The 10,994-nt window shown below is 41.7% G+C and overlaps 1 long non-coding RNA gene across 2 annotated transcripts; it reads left to right on the top strand.

Moving 5' to 3' along the window:
- The first annotated feature begins 1,003 nt into the window (after nt 1–1,003).
- LOC306816708 lies at nt 1,004–10,155 on the top strand. Of its 2 annotated transcripts, XR_013777757.1 has the most exons (5): nt 1,004–1,178; nt 3,661–3,942; nt 4,636–4,868; nt 5,472–5,718; nt 10,066–10,155. It is a non-coding gene; the product is annotated as an uncharacterized lncRNA (long non-coding RNA). The 2 variants fall into 2 exon arrangements; XR_013777758.1 differs by lacking the exon at nt 10,066–10,155 and having other exon boundaries at nt 1,006–1,178; nt 5,472–6,263.
- The last annotated feature ends 839 nt before the right edge of the window (nt 10,156–10,994 follow it).

The following is a 10,994-nucleotide window of genomic DNA, read 5'->3' as shown; positions in this document are numbered from 1 at the left end:
ACTTAAATGCCCATCTGGTTTTAGGGCAAGGTACCCTCAAGTGAAAAGGTTGTAAATTTTCTCATTTTCCTACTGCTGTGTTTCGTATGTGTTGTGGTGTGCAAGACAGTTTGTTCATCAGTTTGATTCATCTGATGAATTCTCTTCCCCATCCCACCTGCAGGGAGTGAGCAGGTGGCTGCGTAGTGCTTAGCTGCCTACCAGCCATAGCAGATGACTCAATGGGTGTTGTGGGCAGCTTGGAGATCTGTGGATGAAGGCTGAGAGAGGAGACTGGACTTGACAGACCCATATTAGCTTTTCAGTTTTGTCAGAGCTTGTCTTGAGGCCATATGAGGTTTTGTCATGAGAGCCAGTGTTTTACTTCCTCTGTAAGGACTTGAGAAACTCATACCCCCTAAGGATTTTTTTTATCTGAGACTGTGCTAAGTGTTTTGTCACTTTCTGTAGCCAGTAAACATCTTTTTGTTTTTTCCTTTTTTCTTTTGTAATTTTCTTTTTTTTTTTTCTTAAAAAATGCCACAAAATGCAACTAGTCAACTTCCAGTCTTTATACTTGAATTGAATCAGCAAGTTCTGTTCAACTCAAATGCATCTATTAGGCAAATCTTTGTCCCTTCAGGTAGAACCATCAATATCATTGTCAATTTCAAAACATTTTCTTGCTCTCAGGAGATGTAGAGCTGTTACAGAAGCCACGAGGGTAGGGTATATTCTGTGGTGGGCACTAGAAATGAATACATGAGAAAGTACATCATGAACTCTGGAGAACCTTTGGAAGAAAGCTGCAGGGCGATTTTGTGTGTGTGTTTGTTTTCCCCAAACTTTATCCTCATCTCACCACCCTTGTAGCGTTCATTCTTTTTGCAATCTTCAATTTCTCTTCTTGGTTGTGTTTCCCAAGCTGTGTATTACATTCCACATTACCATTAACGATAGACGTTGAATGGGGAGAGGAGAGAGTTTCCATTTAAGTTACAGCTGTCTGTTGCAGTATTTTTTTATGGTCACCTTAGTTTCTTCTGCCATTGTTGCTTTTACAGGTGCAAAAGCAGAGTATGCTGGCTCTGACATCAAAGGACTTGCAGAGCATGTGGGAAGAGCAGTTTAAGTCAAGATCCAACCTCGAAGAGCGTGTTGCTCAACTTGACAGGGAAAAGGCAGATCTCTTTGAACAGGTAAATCCAGAAAATTCTCCTAAGCCAGTACCTGAGAGAACTACATTAACCTTTTGTCTGAGTTCTTACATAAAGAGCATTTTTTTATTATCCCTGCCATTCAGGCTCTGGATATGTTGTGATTTGTGGATCATCCAGGAAGCAAATGAAAGCTGTTTGGTTATCTTTTTGTAAGTTCTTGAGTGATTTTCTATGAAAGAGTTTCCAGTATGGTTTCCATCAGTTGAGCACATGAAGCAGGGCTGCAGTTCCCCAGTTCTTTCTTGGATTCCTTCTGGCCATCTGCTGACCTCTTTGTTTTCTGGGCAGGGTTGAAGTATTTAATTTTTCCAGTGCAGTGCATGGAGGAACAGCAGTATGTTTTCTGGGTAGTGGATGCTTTAAAGCCTTGCAGAAAAACATACTGATAGAATTCTGGGGAAATGAACTAGTGCTTGGGAAACAAGAAATGACCTACAGTTTTGAAGGGGCAGTCTTTCCCTCCTCGTCTGTAGAGGAATAAAGGAAGTACAAAGCAACTAGCACATAAGTAAGTAGCCACAAAGTAGAGATGAAAGGGAATAGTGTATTGAAAAAAATTCCCAAATATCAAATTCCCAAGATCAAATCCTCTTCCTGCTGATCAATAAAAACTTTAGATGTATTTGTATTCTTCCATGATGAGCATACCTACATAATTGTTGCTATGAGTTGAGAGCTCTTGAAAGTAGTCCAGCATCTTTTCCACCTTTGTTTCAGTGGAGGCATCCATTTTTGTTCTTCAGTATTGGCCAGTTTGCTGTGAAACCTAACGTAGACCTTGGCTAACATATGGAGATGGACTGCAGCTTCTCTGTGGAGAATGCTAGAGAACAGAATTGCATGTAGCTCTTGTTCTTCTGTTTTGAGTGTCATGTGTCTTTTCTGTTTTGAAAGTGTGAGAGTGAAAGAAAGAAAGTGAAGAAACTGATAGAGTTAAAACGCCGAGTTGAACTCCGTCTGGACCAAGAAATGAGAAGAAACTTAGAATTGCAGAAAGACTTTAAGAGGTATGCCTTTTTGATGTGGTGAAGAGATATCCCTGAACAGAAGTCCAGTTTTATTGAACTGTAAGAATAGGCATACATATTCTGTAAGCCAACTGGAGTTTCATATTAGTTCCTGCAAGGCATATCTGTGCATGAGCCTATACTTATGAGAGCTGCAAGAGGAATTGTCAACCCAGGTTGCCCTGCAGTTCTCCAGGGGTGGGGAAGGAAGTCTGCAATTCATCTTTTCAGCTGAAATTCAGATGTGTCAGGTGATTTGTGGCACAGGAAGAGCAGGTCTTTTATCAGCAGTTCTAGTACTATCAAGTATGTTAAAGATGAAGAAAACTATGTCTTCACTCCTTACTTGAGAGCATATAGGAAAGATTGCTTATTCCTGTGTTTCATTGTTTTCTAAACTGATCTGTTGTATAGGTTGAAGAGACTTCTCAGTAGAGCTACGAAGAAAATAAGGGTGTATGAGGAGAGAGAAGTGGAGTCCCAGCTTAATTTGAAGGGAGAAATGAAGAGCAGGTATTCTGAAATGGTCACTGAAGTTGATAGATTGAGAACAAAGGTGAGCTCTCTTAATGTGAGGTTTGTTTGGTTGTAGTGTTACTTCTTTTCAAACCTGTGTGAAGCTTTCTCTGCATTTCTTGTCATGTTATGATTTTCTTTCCTTAGCTGTATTTTAGATTTGATTGGTCTCAGTGCTTTTTGTATCATTAGAGAGAAGCAGGTGACTATAACTAATACTGACGTAGTTATCACTGTGGGTAAAGGTGCAATCCTTAAGTGCAAAGCAGCATCTGCAGTGGCACAGGAAGGGCAGACTGTCCTGCAGGGAAAGGGCAAGCCAAGAGTGGCAGCAAGGTTCACACAGCAAGAGAAGCCCTTGAGCCCTGTCTCAGGCATGAGTTCAACCAGAGGCAGTTGGGACTTTCCTTTTCTGAAAAGTTGCTGTGCAGGGTATGATGAGGAGAGGTGATGTAGGAGAAGTGCTGTACCTTACTGCTCACAGGTAGCTGTTTCAGCCCATTGTGGCATGGGGACCCAGAAGTATTGTTGCCAGAGGTGTTTTTGAAGTTGCTCTGGTTGTTCAGTAGTAGCATGTAAACTTCTCCACCCATTACTCAGATTCATTGCTAGGAAGCTGCATTTCACTATTCGAATCGGCTTTAGAAGGCATCATTGTAGAATCAGTTACTGCCTTTGCAGTGACTTTTTTAGTCCAGAAGCTAATAGCATTTTTGCATGAAGAATTGTGAAAAGATTCCTCAGGTTCCCATCATACCACAAATAATGTGAAGGTTGATCTTGTTGGAAAAAAAGAGCCCAGTTACATTTATGTTTCTGATTAAATATACACATGATAAATACAGTCTCCATGGACAATCTCTGTAGTGATTTTAACAGAATTCACTGCTTTTAGATGTCTCTGAGGTTGTTTTTTGGGTTTTTTTCCCCATGTATAGGTTACTGAACTTTCCCAGCAGCTGGACATGGAGTCTAAAAAAAGCATGCAGCTAGAAGCACAAAACCGGGATCTGCGAGAAGAGTTGTCTACTCTGCATGGGAACTGTGAAAAACTGGAGAAGAGCAAATCCCAGCTGAAAGAAGAGGTGGCAAAACTCCAGCATCACTTGGAGACTAACATGGTGGATCACAGCCAAATAGAACAGTATAAAAGAGAGGTTGATGAATGAGCAGGCCAAGAAATAAGACAAAAACTACAAGAAGTCAATCTCTTTTTGCAAGTGAGTGACTTTGACGTGTCTGTAGGCGCTCTGTAGTCTTTGGTGGTGGCCACCATTTTTAGTGTTTTGCTTTGGGTGCCTGATTCTATGTGTTAGTGCTGTACTTGTATCTGTGCCAAAGGGCAGTGGGAGAAGGGCATATGGTTGGGCAGGAGTGCTCTTACAGGGTTTGATGTGCTAGCAGGTCTCTGAATCAAAAGCTTGCCCAAGGTAGGTTTCCATTTTGCAGTGCTTGGGGCTGTCTACTGGTGTGCTTCTCACTGTTTGTACTTCAAGAGGTTTTGCATCTTCCAGCTGTCAACAGCCAGACCTACAGGTCTGGTTTTGTCCTTGTACAGGGGAGAGTGATCAGAAAGTAAGTGACTGAAGTTGCAGTTTTGGAGATCAGGAGGAGTTGAGGCGTCCTGCTAAGGTCTTTGAGGAATCCTGCCCTGTTCTCCATGCCCTGTCCTACAGAGATAGTGTTTATTCATTAGTAGTTTTGAATAGTAGTAGTGATTTGGGCTTCATCCTGAGTGAAAAGAATTACTTATAGTAGTAGCTCGGGTTTCTGCCTTGATTGCTGATGGTAGTGAGGAGGCACAGCTGCCTCTCTGAGCCAAGCTGGGCCCTCCAACTTGGCTACATACAATTGACAGGTGGGGAGAGTTCTCTTTTTCTTTGTGGTGGTTGAAGGTGCACTGTCTCTTTCAGGCACAGGCTGCCTCCCAGGACAGACTAGAACAAATTAGAGCAAGTCATCATGCTTCCCTCAGAAACCAGCTAAAAGACAGAATTAGAGATCTTGAATGTGAGTTGGACAAGATAAAAAACACTCAAGACAGTACTTTTCCAAAAGAATGTGCACAGGCAGAAGTGGAAAAGTACAAGGAGCTGTACCTGGAGGAAGTGAAAACTAGACGATGCCTAGCAAAGAAACTGGAAAGGTAAGTCTATGCTTTTTTTGGACTGGTAATAAGAAACTCCTTTTTCCTCATGCATATTTCTTGTTAATTCCTCTTCTGCACCTAGCCAGCATTGAAAACATATGATGGTGTGTTTGTGGGAAAAGTACTGTAAGATCCTTCCTGTTCAGCAGACCTTCATTTCTCTTCAGTGTTTCCGCAGCAGCACAACTGATCATGGCATTAACAGGATACTTTTCAAGTTGATATTGTTTTAACTGGCAGGTTTTTTTGCCTGTCTCTATAATCTCATCCTCTGTACAACAACAACAACAAAAAAGAATTTCATGTCTTTTATTGTTTGAATAAGGGTAGGCTTCTCAGAGAACAGATTTCTGTTCTGTGAAAGAAAAATTGAAATCTTTTTTGGCTTCTGTTTAAGCAGTGGCTCTGAGCTTTGAGCTTCCCTTGGGAAGGGGGGCCAGCCCAGAGTTCTTATACTGGTGCCTTCCAGAAGAAGCTATGTAAACACATGGCTTTCACAGAAGGTTTTGAAGCCCTCATGCTGAGCAGTCCTAAACGTTGGTCAAATTGGGAAAGTGTTCCTACCAAAGGTAACCATTTGTGTGCTTTGGAATGTTTCAGAGCTAACAAGAGACTTGAAGAAGCCAATGCTAAGCTCCTCCGGGAGCGCCATAAAAACAAATCATTAATCACAAGCAGCATTGTCAGTGGAGGTCTGGCTGCAACTCCAGTTCTGTATTCCACTGCACTGGGACATCTTGGCAGCCATTTGGGGCTGAACAGAAGTCTCAGTCTAGGAGAAAGCGTCCTCAGCCCAACTGAGAACACATTATCTGCAAGAAACAGGGTTGCAGCCTTTGTGGCCAAGGTAAGCATTTTGAAATACCATTCTTGATTGCTGCTGGAGAGTGGCAGTATGCAAGGTTCTCCCTCTTAGCATGAAGTTAAAATCCATTTATTGGTCCATATTGTCTAATAGGCCAAAGCAACTCCTAATCCTTAAAACAGTGCACAGCTGTACAATGTTTTGGTCATCAGGGTTGTAAAAATTTTTAAAAGGGTCAAAGGCCATAAGGTATTTAAGTCAAAGCAGTAAAGTGTGTCATGACATTCTTTTACAAGAGAAACTGACAAGGAGTACTGTGGCATAGGGAGTTCCCAGCTAAGCTCAACATGAAATTCCAATGTATGGTTTTGTTAACTTGTTTAAAATGGCTAACATCATATTCAATGATTAATCAAATCAGACATCTGAGACACTTTTCTTCTTCCTTGATCTTCAGTCCAGCAGTTTCTTCACAGAACTTGCTTTAGTATGTTAATACCAACAAAAGGATGCTTCAAAAATAGGATAAGAATGGGATGGCATAACTTTGCACTTACACTTCAGTGCAGAACACAAAGGAAGGAAAATTCAGGGACCCACTGCAAAAGGGAAAAGAGGAGACCAGGAGGAGTAGGGAGCACAGAACGAGAGAGAAAGGAAGAATGCAGAGATGGCATCAAGATGTTAAGAAAAAGGCAAAAGAGGAAACCATTCCTCTTCTAGGCAAAAGAGCTGCCATAGTTTAAAACAAAAGGCTTCACAGTTGTGCCTTTTTTGGAGAACAGCAAGGAAAACAGACAGCGAAGGGAAGGAAAGTGGAAGTACTCAGTGCTTCTTAAAACTCAATTACAGCCACAGTTTTCAGGTATTACTTTACATTTTCATTTTCCAGAAGACATTGGAACTCCTTGAGAATCTCAAAATTTTGTCAGTATCAAGATAGACACCTTCAGGGGTTTGCTGCCTTCCCTTAAGTAGGGAAATTTAATTACAGAAGTTAAATATTTCTCCAGGCTATTTCGTGGCTCATTGTTTTATATAGCTGCTAATAAATACAGATGTGAAGTTCAAACTCCTGTATAAGCCTCTTCAGTGTTTTGTGAAAAATGCTTCCAAATCCACTTGTGGAAAACATCTGAGCTGATTCTAAGACAAGTCTATATTAGATCTAAGAATGGTAGTACTGTTCCCTCTCAGTGTCCTGACTTCAACAGCACCCATAGAGTTTCTTTCCAGAACATGTGTGTCTCACAACTCTTGAGCATTCTCTCAAGGAAGTTTTTCAACAATTATGTATGACATGTTCCCAGTCTTCAATTACTGATGTCCAGAGGGGATTTGCTTCTTCATTTGGGGGCTTTCTTTTGTACTAACATTTTTCCTTCCTAGTGCAGTTTGTTGGTAGGACCTAATCCCTTGAAGTTTTCTCTGCTCTTGATCACAACCTGTGGAGACTTTTAGTTTGTTGTCACCAGAGGAGCTGAGGATAATTCACTCTCATAGTATATACAGTGTGTCTTCTTAGGATTCCCTTTGAACTCTAATAATGTATCAAACTCTGAAGTTTTCTTCCTTGAATAAGGATGAGTTAAACAACTGCTATATGCGCAGAAAAATTATTTCTGACCAATTCAACCAGGTACTCTTGAAAGAAAGATGGGACTTTCAGCATGCCAGATTTCTTTAAATTAAAGCAGTAGTCTAGTGTCTAGGACTAAGTTTTCCTGCTGTGAATTTATCCCCCCCTTATACTAAATTGAGCTGCTCATTCTATTGTGATAAGTCTTCCTGAAATTACCACTTAGAGAGCAACTGAGACTGACATGGTACCACCTGTAGCCTCAAGTACCTCAATGTTCAGTGTGTTCAGGAAAGTCTTAAAACCTAGTCTTCCCTCTCCAAGTCATAAACAGGAAGTACTGTTAGTGGTCTGTGTACCAGAATTTGAAAGATGGGCTTTAGTGTATAGCCCAAGGCAGGGGATATCTGTCTGCTGCAAGTATTGCAAGAAGATTTTGGGACTCATGCTGCTTGTTATATTTTCAAACTGCCACATTTCAGTCCTAACAGCTGTGCCCAAGGCTGGTGCAAATGAATGTGGGTGTCTTGATGTGGGAAAGAATAGTGAACTCTGCTGGCTGCAAGCAGTGTCAATCAGTGGATTTATGAAACCAGTATCCCTACAGAATGTGAGAAGGAGGATTACAGCTCCCTACACTATCTCTCAACTTCTGTTCCTTTTCTGGTTTCATTTTCCATCTGCTCTCTTGTATTTTAGTGGTCTTTCTAATGTGAGCTTTTTGCCTTGCCTCATGTCCAGCTAGGCCATGTTCTTGTGTCTCACTGAAGACCTTTGAACTTAAGGCTCTTTTTCTTTCTTCTTCAGCTTCTTAATCAAAATTCTTCTCTCTCTTCCCTGCAGCCAGAGATGTGACAAGGTTTGTAACGTGTACTGTTTAACCTTGAGTGCTACTGGACATGTTTTGTCTTTTTATGCTGCTAGGATTTGATTCAAACGTACTGATGCATTCCCATTGGCCTAAAGCTGGGAATGCTTTGGAGTTGCTGGTTTCTCTCAGTGAAAGAGTGACTTGCTGCTGAGTAGTTCTGTGCTTTATGTCTTTGTGAAGTTATGGCTTCTGTAGTAGCTCAGCTTCTGTAAGATGCCACCATAGGTATGGATTTCATCTCTTCTCATGGAACTTAATTAACTAGAGAAGTCTCTTTACTACCCTTGCCTGTTCTGACAGTCAGAAAGTTCTGGGTAGCAACAGTGGTTGTGTGTGCAGTAGCAGTACTGCTCTGAAGTTCAGTTCCTAGACCCTGAGTATCATCTCATGGAGACTGAAAGGATCCAGCTCACTTGGTGCATAAGAAGCTCCGTGGATAAGTAGTAAGTCAACATCACTTCCTGGAACAGAACTCCTGAGATGGTAACTGCTGCAAGTAACCCAGTATGTTACTGCCTGAAGAGCTAAGCAGTGAGAGGACCTGCTCAGGACACAGACACCAGCTTGAGGAACAGTGGAATTCACTAGAATTCTGCAAGGATATGCTAAGCTCACCAAAGCATATAATCATTAGTAATGAATTACACAGGACAAGCTAAGCAATGCACTTCATGATTACTACAAAAGAATGCCTGTAGTGATAAAGAAAGATACATCACCACTTGCTCCAATACTTGACCATCATCCCAGTCTGAGACACCTCAGCTCTGGGGGGAAGGTGTCACAGGGAAGGACTGGAGAACCAGGGTTCTGGGAATTCCTGTGTGCATCCACCTTGCAGGCCACCAGGCTCTCCCAACTGCTGTGGCAGTAGCCCAACTTTTATACCGTTAACCAAACAAGCTGGCATAATGTGTCATTTCATCCTCCTTGGCCTTCTCCCAGAGCCTGGCTCAAGGAGAAACCAAGGGATTGTCTTTGCTCCTATACCCCTGGTTAGGCCAGATGTGGCCTCATCCAGTTTCTAGATTTGGAAAGGCAAACACATGTTCTGTCAGTAAATGCACACATAACAATGATTTGTTCAGGAGCAAATACACATAGGTAACATTTGGTTGGAAGCTTCATCTGTAGGTCAGCATTGGCTCCGGTACTTCAGGCCTTGGTACTTCAGGCCTTCTCCAGAGGGGGCAGGAGACAGTGGAGACTATCAGAGTCCCAAAGGTGTCTTTTCATGCAAAGGCCTTTTCATTCCTTTTCAGAGAAATCCATGTGTTGGCTTTATTTCCACCTATTTCTCTTTCCTCAGGTGGGGATGAGAATCACAAAGAGGTTACTGGAATAAATAAGAGGCAAATAAGACCTTTTTCTTCTCTGGATTCATCAGCACACGTTGCAGAGGGCCCTTTGGACTTTCTGGTTATTGTGAAAGCTTCATAAATCAGGGAAAGTGCTTTCTTGCAACTACTGCAGCTTTGCTTAGGATTAGTGCTGCTTTAGGCCATGTTTTGGTCTAGGCCTTAGATTTCCTGCTTCCATCCACTACCCATGTCTCATGTTCCAGGGGAATCCCTTTCCCCAGGATTTTACTGCTGCTTGTCCATGCTTGAAAAATACTTGAAGCTTGGGGGGGGTTATTCTTTTGGCACCACTGAGAAGAGTTTGGCTCCATCTCTGTTACTCCACCCTCCTGGTAGTTAATACACACACACAGGGTGGCCTGAGCTTTTTCTAAGAAACAGGCACAGCTCTCTCAGCCTCTCCACACAGCTCACGTGGTCTAAGACCTTTGGCATCTTCTTGCCCATCACAGGCCATCATCTCCATTTGCCATGATACTTTTAGGTTTTATCACGTTGTCTCTGGGGTGTAAGAATGTTTTAGCAGTTACATTTGAGTCATATTATGTCTTAACTGTATATTTTTTGTGTAATTCTAGGTACGTCAGGAGCTGGATGAAAAAATCTCTAAGGAACTGAAAGAAGGTAAGGTGTCATTACATTAGGAGTGTTTTTAAGGAAAAAAGTGATTGTTTCTATGTCTTGACAGCTTTCAGGCCATTATTTTCAACTTCCTCTGCTAAGCATAGTTTTTTTTCTGTTATTTGAAATTGAATTTGAATTTGAAAAGTTCCTGCCTCCCAAAATATTGCATAGAATGTTATGCACTTGCCTGGAAAAAAACAAAAAAAAATAATTCATCCACTGGCTCAAACAGAAACACTTGGTTGAAGATGAAGTTCCCTTCACTAGAGTTAATTTCCAGCAACAACATCAAAGAAGCCCCCAGATTGTTATAGATCTTTATAGATTTCAGCCATCCCTTCCTTCCCTGTACATGGATTGCATTCAGTACTGAACCCTACCATACATGTTCTCTCTGTTAGATCTTGATTTTTCTTGCTATGATTCACGGCTTGTCTTTGTAACCAGGTGTTGGCAGTCTTGTTTTGAATAAGTAAGAAGCACTTGATCAAGGACAAAAGACAACATTCCTTCAGGAAGAGATTGTTCAGTAGTGTTTAGGCAAGCACGAGTTCAATGCTTGTAACATGGGGCATAAAACACACTCTAGAATTTGAGGCCAGGCGTCCAAAGAGGAAATCCACCTGCTTCAGGATAGCTGGTCCTCCAGAGTCATTGCTTGGCAGGGACTGCAGCTGTGTAGCTGTAGTGTTCCCATAAAGCACAGCTTTGAATGTTTAAGGAAAGCAAAGACTTGAGGCTGAAGAGCTCTGCAGGAGTGTCCAAGTTTAGGACAAATTTGGGGAAAAAAGAGCTCCAAAGGGCCCCCCCCCCCCATATAAGTAGTTTTACTTATTTCGGGGAGTTACCAGTTTTTAATTAAGATGAGAGTTGTAATTTCCCA

This window comes from Erithacus rubecula (assembly GCF_903797595.1).
Source record: "Erithacus rubecula genome assembly, contig: scaffold_818_arrow_ctg1, whole genome shotgun sequence".
NCBI lineage: Eukaryota > Metazoa > Chordata > Aves > Passeriformes > Muscicapidae > Erithacus > Erithacus rubecula.
This window is presented reverse-complemented; position numbering and strand designations above follow the sequence as displayed.